This window comes from Diabrotica virgifera, chromosome 2, assembly GCF_917563875.1.
Source record: "Diabrotica virgifera virgifera chromosome 2, PGI_DIABVI_V3a".
Classification (NCBI taxonomy): Eukaryota; Metazoa; Arthropoda; class Insecta; order Coleoptera; family Chrysomelidae; genus Diabrotica; species Diabrotica virgifera.
The window spans coordinates 261,740,972-261,754,596 of record NC_065444.1 but is presented as its reverse complement, the minus strand read 5'-3'; the positions used below and the strand labels follow the sequence as shown (position 1 = coordinate 261,754,596).

General features: G+C 34.5%; 1 protein-coding gene across 6 annotated transcripts in view; it reads left to right on the top strand.

Moving 5' to 3' along the window:
* LOC126880604 (uncharacterized) overlaps positions 1 to 13,625 on the top strand; it is a 605,043-nt gene that overhangs the window by 337,684 nt on the left and 253,734 nt on the right. The window lies entirely within an intron of this gene.

Sequence of the window (13,625 nt, the reverse complement as noted above, 5' to 3'; positions counted from 1 at the left end):
CACTCACTACTACTTAAATATATTATTGTGCTAATATTTCTTTTACTAGCGATGTTTTTTGTCTTGACACCTCACTTTTTGCGGCTATTTCCTTCCACTGTGTTGGAGCTATATTATTCAAGAATAAAAAACCGCTAAACGCCGTAAAAATGAGTGGCGCATACAATATTCCAGCTACAAAAGATCTGATATGAATATTACGTGGCGCGAAAATGTAGTTTCATTTCGATGCAAAATAAAATTTTAGATTTATTTTAAAAGACTTTTCCATAATATTTGCTAAATTGAGGTAAAACGCGTCACAAAAGAGTAACTTTGATATAGTTTGAATTTAGAAACTCTTTTGTGGCGCGGCGCATTTACTTCAAATTTAGCAAATATTATGGAAAAATCTTTTAAAATAAAACTACAATTTTGTTTTCCATTAAAATGAAAATACATTTTCGCGCCACGTAATATTCATATCAGATCTTTTGTAGCTGGAATATTGTATGCGCCACTCATTTTTACGGCGTTTAGCGGTTTTTTATACTTGTATCAGGAGTTTTTTTTATAAATTAAATGTATGAAGTTAAATGCAATTTTTCTCGATTACACGTTAAGCTTTATAAATGGTCGCCTTTATCGCATTATCTCCCAAATGATCTAGTGTTCATCGAATGTACACTAGATTTTTTTCTATTCGAAATAGATTGAAAAAAATTATTGGGATGGCCGGTTAATGAACTCGGAGTGCCCGTTGCCAGATCAAATTTAGCGTCGTAACCACTACAACTACATAAACCATTTCGGGAATAATCGTTAATTTCATTATACTTTTGTAGCTTAATAACTTCTAAACGGCTTAACCGATTTTGATCACTAAACATGAGTTTGAAACGTATTGACAAGTAGTATCTGATGCATCTAAGGTCAAGTATGAAAAGTGAAGCTATTACAGGAATTATTGAGCCTAAGAAACTGTTTTTCCCATAGGAAATAGATTTGATCATACTTATGAAGCCTATAACTTAAAAATTCGAATTTTCCCGGATATAAGGTATACACCATCAGATTCGTCTAGGGTCATTCTACAAACGCTTAGTTATTGGCGCAATTCGTAGGTTGAAATTTTGAGTAATTGTCGAAAAACCAAAATTTTCACGAAGTTTAGTTTTTTAGTTTTTCGGCGATACTGGGCCGTGTGTATGTCTGATCCTAACGGCTTAGACACCATTTGAAAGCTTAACTCAACATTATTGATTTGGTGTATTTACGGTTCTCCTGTCTCTTCTTGAACCGAAGATATATACCCCCAAAAAATATGCCATTTTGTACCTATTAAGTCCTATAGCTGGCTTATGGGTGGTCAAAAGTCACAAACTATACCGGTTCTGAATCGGCCCTGACCCCCCTCTTCAAACACAGAAAAAAAATTCAGATCGGTTTAACTTTTCCAGCCACATATATACATACATACATATCCACAAACATTTTCCCTTTTTTAAATAGAAATTGAGTCATATTTCTGAGCTCGGTAACTTTTGAATGGTATAACCGATTTTCAAAATTAGACATGCGTTGGAAAGGTAATGATCAGTAATATTAGAAGCCGCAAAGGTCGGACTTAAATTTTCGAAGTTTTTGGGAGTTTTGGCCCTAAATAGGAAGGGCCGTAAAATCCACACCCTTGACCCAAAATGGATGGTTGACATATGAATGGGTGAGTCTTTTCCTGAGCTTTAAGATGGGAGTTGGTACAATTTTCAATTCCGTCAGATTAAGAAAATCGAAAATTTCGTGTATATATAGTGTCGCGTGTTGGGGGGTGTGGGTGTGCGCCACTGGCGAGAACTGCCGTTCTCTGGTAATTTCTTTGACTATTATTTCAAAACTGTTTTTATTTGTATACCTAGTTGATTCTGTCTCTTTAAATGTCTGAAGTATCTACATATTTGAGTATCTCTATTTCCGAATTTTAGAAGTTGCTTTAGCTTTGTAAAGCATCAAACCTGGAACAATCAACTTAAACAAATCAATCTATTTTGTTTTTGTAAATATTCACGTCCGTATCTGTTCGGGGATTTTGCAGCTCAAAATATAATTCCCCTTCGATCCCCTCCAATTAAGGAGGGAAAAATAAACACGCATTGTTTCATCGGCAACGGGGTTTATAATCCTCTTTTCGTTTTCCTGGCAGAGGAGCAGTGTTTTTTCTCCCCGAGGGTAGGTTAATCTGTTAGGGGCGCGGGAGGCAGATGCGATCACAGACTGTCATGTATTTATATACCGGAGTTTATCGAGGAATGTAATTTTATTCAGTTTGCTCATGTCTGAAGGCATTTCACGGAATGTGGTTCTAGTCAAAGTGATACGATAACAGCGTTGAGGCCGAGTCGGCTTAATTTTGGTTTGAATGCGATCACGGCAGTTACATGCTTAGTTAAACTAAATATTTTGGCATCTTTTGTCAGTTATTCACTATATTTTAGGATCCTAATAATATTTATGAAAATTAATCATGTAAGACAAAAATTAGATAGATCTAAATTGATTCTGTCTATATTATTAAGCGCTGAAGGTTGCAATGAAGGTTTAGTGAAACACACTCAAGAAATTTGCACACTGAAGAAGCCATGGGGCTGTCATTCCCGCTAGGAAAATTTACCCATCGAAGATATCAAAAGGAGCTCTAATAAAAATGATACATCTGTAAGAGTGACTTCATAATAAAGATACTTTCAGGATTCGACGATAAAGCCACATTTCGCAAGTATCACTTTTCTTGCAGGTGGCGTATGTGAGAGTCCACGACTCAACTCCGTATAACAGTACAGGAAAGATATAACATCGTATAGTAACCTGATTTGTATAGGTTTCCCATTATTTTCTATTAAATAAACCTAAATCTTTCGTCAATTTGGGAAAAGGTTTTCGTGTAAAATAAGTATAAAATAAATTTAATTTGAAGTTTATTGCAACTTCTAATTACAAAATGTATTTGAAGTTATATTTCTTTAGGCACAAGAGTGAATTTTTACATTCCCTGGCACATGCGCACACCGACAGTATGGTATTAGTCGCTACATCTATTAGAATTAGAATTAGAATTAGAAATATGCTTTATTGTCATGAAAAATTGTACAATTTTATCAAAAAAGCTTATGAAAAGTCACAAAACAATAACAATACAATTATTTACTAAAATTACATAAATCGTCAATATAACAGAAAAAAATAATAATGAAGTAAACAGAAAAAATGAATTGCAAAATTTAAAATTTTAAATAAATTGCTAATTGCATAGTCTACCTTAGTAACTAATGGCTGCTGCATATGCCACCCAAACATAGATAAAAAAAATATACTACTCGTACAAAAGATACTTACAGTAACTTCTTAGTTATTGATTAAGAAATTCTTCTACTGAATAATATGGTCTTTCAGATAGGTAGGCTTTTGTCATTTTACGGAATTTGGAGAAAGATGTTGCAGCTTTAAGTTGTAGAGGGAGATGGTTGTACAGTTTTTTTGCGGAATATAATATGGATTTCTTTACTAACTCAGAGGTTGGGGTCGGTAAATAGACGTCAAAGGTAGAATTTCTCGTGAAGTAGTTATGATTCGGTCTTGCTGGAAATACATGTAGATGTTTACGAATTAAGCAAACAGTTTCTAAAATATATAAAGTAGGAAGAGTTAAAATTCTGTGATCTTTGAAGTAGCTTCTGCAATGTGTTATTCTTCTGAGGCCAAACATATATCGTATTGCCCTTTTTTGTAATTTGAAAATAACATCGGGTTGGGCAGCTGTACCAGAACCCCAAAAAGGAAGACCATATCGAAGATGTGACTCGAACAAAGAAAAATATGTCATTTTGGAAGATGCTAAATTGAGTTCCTTCGAAACAGATCTTATAGCATAGCAAGCTGAAGATAATTTCTTCTTTAACAAATCGATATGAAGGGACCATTTAAGGTTGCTGTCTAAAAAAATTCCGAGAAATTTTACAGAATCAACGGTACTAATCTGGCTGTTATTAAGTGGTAAGGGTTGAAGAGCTCCTTTATAAGATAATGCCACTGTTTTATCTACGTTAAACGAGAGCAAATTAGAGTCCGACCAGGTTTGTATTATAAGTAGATCAGAAGTTATAGAGTGGCATGAAGAGTAGCAATATTAGAGTTGCTCCAAGTGATGCTGGTATCATCAGCAAAAAAAAATATTTTTCCATCGATTTTTAAACTAGTGGTGTCATTAATAAAGATAAGGAAAAGTAGAGGACCCAGTACTGAACCTTGAGGTACCCCACATACAATGTTTTTGAGACTAGAGTCTGTATCATTTGCTCTAACCAATTGTTTCCTATCATCCAAGTAAGATTGGAACCAATTCAAAGAAATACCTCGAATTCCGTAGAAATCTAGTTTTTTTATCAAAATGTCGTGATTTAGTCACAAAATTTTAGTAGTCACAAAAAACGGTGGCAGTGTGAAGATTATTGTTGAGTGCTTGGTAAATGTCATGTAGTACAGAAAACATGGCATCAGTGGTACATTTATTATTTAAAAAGCCAAACTGATTTTGTGATAAAATGTTGTTTTCAACTAGAAAGGACATAAGTCGAGCTTTTATGAGTCTCTCAATAATTTTGGACAGTACCGGTAGCAGTGCAATAGGTCTATAATTGCAAGTATTAGATTTTTCACCACCCTTATGAAGAGGAATAATGATGGCTGTCTTTAGGCACTCTGGAAATTTGCCTTTCTCAAAAGAATCATTAATAAGTGAGATGAGGACTTCTAAGACATTTTCTGGGAGATTTGAAAAAAATTTTATCGATAGACCATCAGTACTACAGGAAGATTTGCTTTTGTTATCTTTGATCTTTTAAGTTATGTAGCGCAAATAAGGTGTGCGTGAAAAGAATATATTATTAGTGTTTTTAGTAAATATATTTATTATAATTTTTATGTCTGTGGATTTGTCTTCCTCCTAATAAGTATTATTGAAAATGTTTATTTTTTCAATTTATTTATCTGTCTCCATGATTGTAATTATGTCCGAGAAGTGATCGACTGAATACAAAAGCGGTGGTAGCTGATCGGTACAGCATTCGCCTAGGAAACGAGAGGTCCCCTGTTCAAATCCAGACAAAGTCATAGCCTTTTTTTTGGTATTCTTTTTAAAATTAGTTTAATATTTAAATACAATACAAAAAAAACTGTTTAAAGTAGATAGGTATATTGATTTCGTTGAAATCATAATATGAAGTTAGATTATATTATAATAGAAGTATAACTTCTTACGTGCGTACAAATTACACACACATTCTTTTTTTATTTGCACCTAATTTGTTGTTTTTGTTTCAGGTATGTTTAAACTACTAACCTAGAGATCTGGAACTAACGGTATGATATACATTTTCAAATAACTAACATTTCGTGACACAGAGCACACTTAATTTCAACTAAATATTTTATATTTTCCGAACAAATAAGTGGAGATATATCGATGATGATAGTACTCTCCATTTGATTTCACGGACCAGAGGCATTGAATAAATTTCTGATGGGCATCAAGAATAAAAAGAATGAATAAATTTCACCATGAAAAAAAAAAAACAAAAATTCACTTCCTTTTCTGAATTTCTGTGACAACGGAGTATACAGGATTCGTAACCAAAGTTTGCAGAAAATCAACCTGCGCCAACAGATATTTAAATTAATTAATTAAGACAAAAACCTATTAACACAGGTTTTAACAAAAAGTTATAATTACTCATTGTCATTTATAAACTAGGACTTTCACAAAATTGAAGAAAGGAAATTTGAGGGATCTCAAAACTTATGTTTAGTAAATTTTGATTTTTATCAATGTTTAAACAATGATCCCGTAAAATTAAACCAATAGTTTTATGAAAAATCAATATCTTATCTTTGTTAGGTCCCCCAGGTTTTAACAAATATAATGAAAATCATTTTAAACAATTTTAGTTTGCTACAATGAAATCAGTAACGAAAGAGTCAAAACAACTTGCAAATTTCTTTTAATTGAAACATATATTTTCACTTACTCTCCTACTATATTATGTGGAAGCAAAATAATTGCTTCACTAAATTCCAACGAATCTACGACATATGTACAACAACGCCTTTGTCAACACAGATGGAATTGTGTGAATAAGTGTGAAAATGTGACGTGACAATATTTACTCCTGTTTTCGTAAACGAGTGCAAGTTGTTCATTTCTTTCCGGACCGACATCAACAAGGAGCAAGGGTGCCAGATGGTCGGGAAATTATGTATGTATACGAAAGGGAAAACTCGAACTTGGAGAAAGCTATTTGCTCATTTCGTTAACTTATTGGCGATGTTGATTCAAGCACTTTCTTGGTTCCTTCACGTTAATGGTTAGGGTAGTAAACATAATATGGAAACGTCAATTCAAAAAATTATTTTACTTAATGTTATTTCATAAAATGGTTTCTTTTCATTATAAGATAGTAAAATGCTAAATTAATTTAAATAATACAATAGCACTGGCTAATTGGTCCCTACCAAAGCCATCAAATTAATTGAAAAAAATACAATAGCAAGAAAAATCGCAACATACCAACAGAATCTGTGACGTTATTATAATTTTATCGTATGTAGTACGCCAATGTATTAAGCAAAACGTGTTTTTATACCGTTTCTGACAGTATAAAGGACGAAACGGAAAACCATTTGTTTATTCTCTGTGTGTTGAACGGAGATTAACCAACAAAACAAGGTGTAATAGGTGAGTTAAGTATATCTCGACCATATTCCGAAACCTCCTGAACCATGTCGTCTTGGCGGGCTGAGTCATTTCGACGGTTCATAACCCCATCCCCCACGCGAGATAAGCGTAATTCCTTACATGTCTTACCCCTGGCGAGGTTTCCTCTCCTTATATATCTCATCGTTTAGTATCCGTCCAATCAATCGTCGTTTAGTATCATGTATTCATGTCTACGTGAGCTATCTCTATTGTCGTTTCTATCTCATTGTCATTGGTCTCTATCTTCAGCTGCTCTAAGAGCTTCGCAGAATGAGTTTCCAGCTGAATGCTTTATTTGGTCAGACCGTCTAGTCGGTGATCGTCCTCTTGATCTTCTCCCCGGAACGTTTCCAGAAACAATTAATATCTCCAAACTGTCACCTCTGCGAACTACGTGACCAAAGAATTGCAGAATTCGTTGCAGACATATTGTGGACAGCCTTTTTTTAATATTGAGTTGGTTTAGAATGGAAACGTTTGTCCTATGAGCTGTCCAAGGTATGCGTAGCATTCTTCTCCAGCACCACATCTCAAAGGCATCAATTTTTTGGCGCTCGCATGCGCGAAGGGTCCAAGTCTCTGTTCCGTATAGAAATATTGAGAATACAAGGGCATTCACCAGTCTCATCTTGATATTTTGAGAGATAGATCTGTCTTTCCAAACTTTAGTTAGGCGACTCATCGCATTTTTTGCAATACCAATACGTTTCCGAACTTCTGCTTCACAGTTACCATCTTTAGTTATACTAGACTCGAGATAGGCAAAGGTGTTTACTATCTGGTATTCCTGTAACATGTTAGTCAGTTGAATAGTGTCGAATCTGTCGACCACCGTTATTTTTGTCTTAGCTTTATTGATTTTCAGACCAACTTTATTGCTTTCGTACTCAACTCTTCGCAGAAGATCAAACATTTCTTGCTCATTTGCTGCTATAAGTGTAGTGTCATCAGCAAATCTTAAATTGAAGATTTTCCTACCAGCTACTGTTACTCCACCGGCCCATCCTTCGTGAGTATACAACATAAAATTCGTAAGAGATTTATTGAAGAATTTGACTATAAGTATGCTGAAGTCTATACCTATTCCGGTCAGGGTTGTATGTTGATCAGTATAAAGATCGATGGACTGAATTGGGAGAAGCTTATGGCTAAAAATGGACGATAGAAGACTAAGAATAATGTTGATTATACTGTCGTGATCTGAACAGATCACAAGATTATATTGGACGAATTGATGCTTTCTTGCATTCCGTGCATTTCTTTTATTATTTTTACTTACTTACCTACTTACTCCGTGGCATTACAGCCCGTCGTGGGTTTCAGCCAACTCGACAATATGTCTCCACTCTTCTCTGTCTTCAGCAACCTCTATCCAATTATCCACTCCCATAGCTTTCAGGTCTTCTGCTATAGTGGATGGAATGCATAAAACGTAGTAGATGCTACTGCTTCAGCAAATAGTGTCTACTTTGTAGCATTTTCTTTTATATAAAAGTATGTGCTTTTTTTGAGAAGAACATACTACACAACAGAAGTACCTACTACTGACCTAAAGTATCTACTACTAAGCGTAGCGCCAGCCCCGTCTGTATTACAACAATCGTGATGGAACTAGTTTTCCATGTGCTTGTGATTTGTGAATTCACATTTTTACGTAACTAATTATTAGAATTATACATGAGTAAAAATGAGTGACTCAGATTCCGAAGCGACATAAGAGTTACGCTAGGATAAAAATGAACAATTGTTATTTGTTAATCTTCTTGAGAATTATTAAATTTTATTTGATAAAAGAATGACTCCAAAAAAGAAGTATCTTTCTAGTTTGTAGATTTTTCTACGATGCACATTCATAAATGTCATATATCCACCAAATACTACGAAACTAGCTTCTTCTTCTTCTTCTTCTTGTAATAGGACTATGTCCTGTTTCTTCTGTTACAGTCTTTGCTGCGATCCGGAGCTCCAACTCTCGTACCATCGTTTTTTGGGTCTTCCTATGGGTCGCTTGGTGTTGGGCTTCTGTGTTTTCGCCCAATGCGCTATACGTTCAGGGTCCATCCGATCTACGTGGTCCCTCCACATGCGTCGTCGCGCTCTTGTCCATCTCACTACGTCCTGAACGCCTAGCTCTCTCAATGTGTCTTCGTTTCGTACTCTATCTCTGAGTGTGATACCTCTTATGGATCTTAGGGTTTTCATCTCTGTTGTTCTCATCTGTTTGGTCTTTGTTGTCTCGGCCCTTGTCTCAGCTGCGTATGTCAGTACGGGTCTAACACATGTCTTATAAATGCGGACTTTGCTTTCGGTGCTCATATATTTATTCCGCCAGATTATATCCCTCAGGAAACCAGATATTCTCGCTGCTTTCATTGCCTGCTGTTTTGATTCTTGCCACAGATGCCTGTCGCTAGATATTTCCACACCTAAGTATCTGCAATCCATTACCTGTTCGATTATATGGTCGTCCACTACTAACTTACATCTAATTGGGTTCCTGGATATTACCATCGATTGGGTTTTCTCTTTGGATAGTGTCAGGTTATACTTTTCGGCGGTTATTTTGAATTTTTGTAGTAGGCGTTGTAAGTCATCTTCGTTTTCGGCTATTAAGATTGCATCATCTGCGTAGCAAAGTATTCTCATGGTTCGGTTACCCATTTTGTATCCCTGATTCATTATGTTAACACTACCTATAACTTCATCCATTATTAAATTAAATAGGCATGGACTGAGGCTGTCCCCTTGTCTAATGCCTGCATTGATTTTGATTTCTTCCGTGAGCCCGTGTGTGGTTTTAATTCGTGTTTTGTTGGATCTATTGAGCTCTTTGATTATGTGTCTATACCTCTGACCTATGTTTTTCTTTTCAAGGATAGTGAGCACGTCCTTTAATCGTACTCTGTCGAATGCTTGTTTCAGATCTACAAAGCATGTGAACATGGGCTTGTCGAATTCTATTGATTTCTCAACTAATTGTCGCATTATGAAAATAGCGTCTATTGTAGATCTGTTTGGGCGAAAACCCTGTTGTTCTTCCGATACACCGGCTTTCTTATATATTTTTTGGGATAGAATTTTTGTCAATAGTTTTGATGTAGAATTGAGTAGTGTAATTCCTCGGTAGTTCGTAGGATCTGTCTTTACGCCTTTCTTGTAGATGGGTATTGTTATACTCTCTCTCCATTCCTCTGGTACTGCCATGTTGTTTACAATTTTTTGGAATAATGTTGTTATCTCTTCTATTATTTTTGTACCTCCCTATTTAATTAATTCATTTGGTATATTATCCGGACCTGGTGATTTTCTATTTTTTGATCTTTTGATTGCTTCGTTTACTTCTTCTTGGGTGATGTTGTCATTCTCTGTTTCTTCTTGGTGAATGTTTTGTAGGTCATTTCTTTGTACTTCATTATTATCGTCGTTATCGTCTTTGTATAGATTCTCGAAATGAGTTACCCATTCTTCTGGTTTTATTGCGTTAATTTGTAATTCGAAACGAAACTAGCAAATACTTCAAAAGCGTTGTACATTCTTCTATGTATCTGGTAAATAATAGCGTATGCTATGAAGGAAAGTAAAGGCCTTGTAAGTGTAGTAAAAACTTCGAAACTGTAGTATAATATACTTGAAGCATTATCAGATACTACGTTTTATACATTCCACCCATTATCTCGCCACCGGAGTCGAGGGCGTCCGCCGTGGTCTTCTTAGAGTTGGGACTTCCTTCCGCGCCAGTCTTACTGTTCTTTGGTCAGAATGTCTTCTTAGGTGTCCTGCCCATTGGAATCTTCTGGACTTTATTTCTTTTGGTGTCTGGGTAAAATTCTTCGAGGTCTTTGTTAGTTCTTATCCTGTATTGTCCTGCTGCTTCATCAAACACAGGCCCAAAAATCTTCCTTAGGATTTTTGTTTCCCAAACACGTAGTCTCTCTTCGTTTGCCTTTGTTATTGTCCACGTTTCGCTTTCATACATTACAACGGGTCGTATTATTGTTGTGTATACTTGTATCTTTGTACTTCTTGTTAGTTGTTTCGATTTCATAAAGTTTTGAAGGGCATACAGACATCTGTTGCCGGTTTGTATCCTATTGTTTATTTCTTGTGATTCGTTATTGTCTTTTGTTGTTCCAAGATACTTAAATTCTCTAACGCGTCCAAAGCTAAAGTTATCGATGGTGATGTTCTGACATATTCTATCTCTGCTTTGGTTAGTGCGGCTCATATACGTATACTTCGTTTTATTTTCATTGATTAGGAGCCACATCTTCTCTGTTTCCTTCTCGAAGCTGACGAAAGTCCTTTCTGGTGTTTCCTATTAAATCGATATTGTGTGCAAATGCCAATTTTATTATTCTGTCTATATAGTACGTTCTTTAAAGATAAAATATGGCAAAATCTCTAAATTTTAAACAACCACTTGGATTGACATGAAATTTGGCATACAAATAGCTAACAAGTCAAAGAAAAAAAGTGATATTGTGCCGATGTGTGCTTTTGCCCTAGGGGTGAGTTTCACCCCCTTTTGGGGGTAAAAAATATATGTTCTAAATAAGTCAGGAAATGGATAAAATGACTAATTTTAAGCAACTTTTGTTCTATAAAGTTTTTTCACCAAGTTAATACTTTTTGAGTTACAGTAGAGTCTCGGTTATCCGCCATAAACGGGCCGACGGAAGGGCGGATAAGCATAAATGGCGGATAATAGGGAGCGTTAAATGAAACACAAGTTTAGACCTTGATGATTTAAAGTCTCCGATAGGAGTGGCACAAGAAGAAGAAGAAGAAGCGAATCAGTTTAATTTTGACTGACATTGGACATTGTAGATAGAATGATTTAGGATTAACAAAAAAAACTAGCGATTTTCATCTGCCTTGCCGATGTATCTCGTTTTGTTGCTGCCAATACTCGCCATCTTGTATAGCACAATAATAATATCTACAGCTCTGGCTTCTTGTTGCTCGGCATATTTTATCTCATCTTAAAAAAATTTTACTCATTCTTTAATATTTTCAAAGTTATATAAATTTGAAAAAAAATTTTTGCTTAAATGGTGCGGCGGATAAAACGGAACGACGGATAACCGAAGGGCGGATAACCGAGACTCTACTGTATTTGCGAGTGAATATGTTAATTTTTCTACAAAATAACCACGTTTTCAGACGGTTTTTCGCAAATAACTCAAAAAGTAAGTATTTGGTCGAAAAAAAAAATTCTTATCAAAAATATAGCACGTAAAAAACCTGGTGTATATTAGGTCACTATAGATTCATATTCGTCAAATTACAAATCGAATATTTTAACGTGTCATAACCAAAAAACAAAGCAATTTTTTTTGGGAAAACTCATTTTAATTTTTTTAAAGCGTTTAAAAAATTCTTATTTTGGTGTTTTTAAAAAAAAATTTACCATCAAAAGTAAATAAGTTATGCTCAAAATAAAGTTGGTCCTTTTTTTTGGTAAGAAATCGGGAAAATCACCCCCGACTCAGCATTTCAAATAAACTTAATTGTTACCACTTCACAAGTTTTTTACTCTCGTATGTATTGATCATGTGATCTGTAAGTTTCATCGGTTCAAAGTCCTTATTTTTGACAGAGCTGTAGTTAAAAGGGCTTGAACGACTAACGAGTCACTTATCACGAGTGTATGCAAATTTGGAAACACCGAATCTTAACCAATTTTTGTCTTACAGAAAAACAAAAAATACAAAATATTCAGAAAATTAAAGCCGACTTTTTTTATTGTTTAAAATTTTTGGTACCTCTAACAATTTTTAAGTTGTTTTGAAAAAAAGCATTTTTTCAAAAATTAAATTTTTTAAACATTTTGCTTTAAAACCAAATTTTTTCAAAAGTTAGCGCTTTAAATCGATAAAACTTACAGATCATATAAACACAACATAAGTAAAGTAACTTGTGAAGCGGTAACGATTAATTTCATTTAAGTTATTAATTGGGGGTGATTTTTCCTGATTTTTTTTGCCAAAACAAAAGGAACCAACTTTATTTTGAGCGTTACTTGCTTACATTTGATGTTTGAAATTTTTTTTTTAAAAAACAGAAATAAAGCTTTTTTAAAAACTTTAAAAAAGTTGTAATGTGTTTTCCCCAAGAATGCTTCATTATTTGGATATTTCCCATTGAATTATTCTATTTGGAATTTTTCGAATATGAACCTATTTTTCACTAGTTATAACTCCGTTTTTGCTAGGTATAGAGACCTAATATATACACCGTTTTTTTCACTTTTTTATAGGCTATAGTTTTGGTAAGAATATTTTTTTCGACAAAATGCCTACGTTTTGAGTTACTTGCCAAAAACCGTCTAAAAACGTGGTTATTGTGTTGAAAAATTCAACACAAAAATATTCACTTGCAAATAACTCGAAAAGTATTGATTTGGTGAAGAAACTCTATAGAACAAAAGTTGCTTAAAATAAGTCAGTTTATCCATTTCGGCACTTATCTTGGACATATATTTTTTCACCCCCGAGATCGGGTGAAACTCACCCCCAGGGTAAAAGCCCACATCGGCACCATATCACTTTTTTTCTTTGACACGTTAGCTATGCGTGTGCTAAATTGCATGTCGATCCAAGCGGTTCTTTAAAATTGACAGCAAAAAACGTGAAAGAATGTACTAATATTTATATTTATCCAACTATCATATGTCAAATAAAATGAACGAAAAGAGAAAAATATGTTTTAGAACTATTACTGAACAACTCCACCATATTAAACGATTTTATATTTTAAAAAGATTCTAAAACTTTTAGACTACCCTTACATTCCATTTAGTCTTCCTTCATAAATTCAAATATCCTCTAGCCCAAATTGA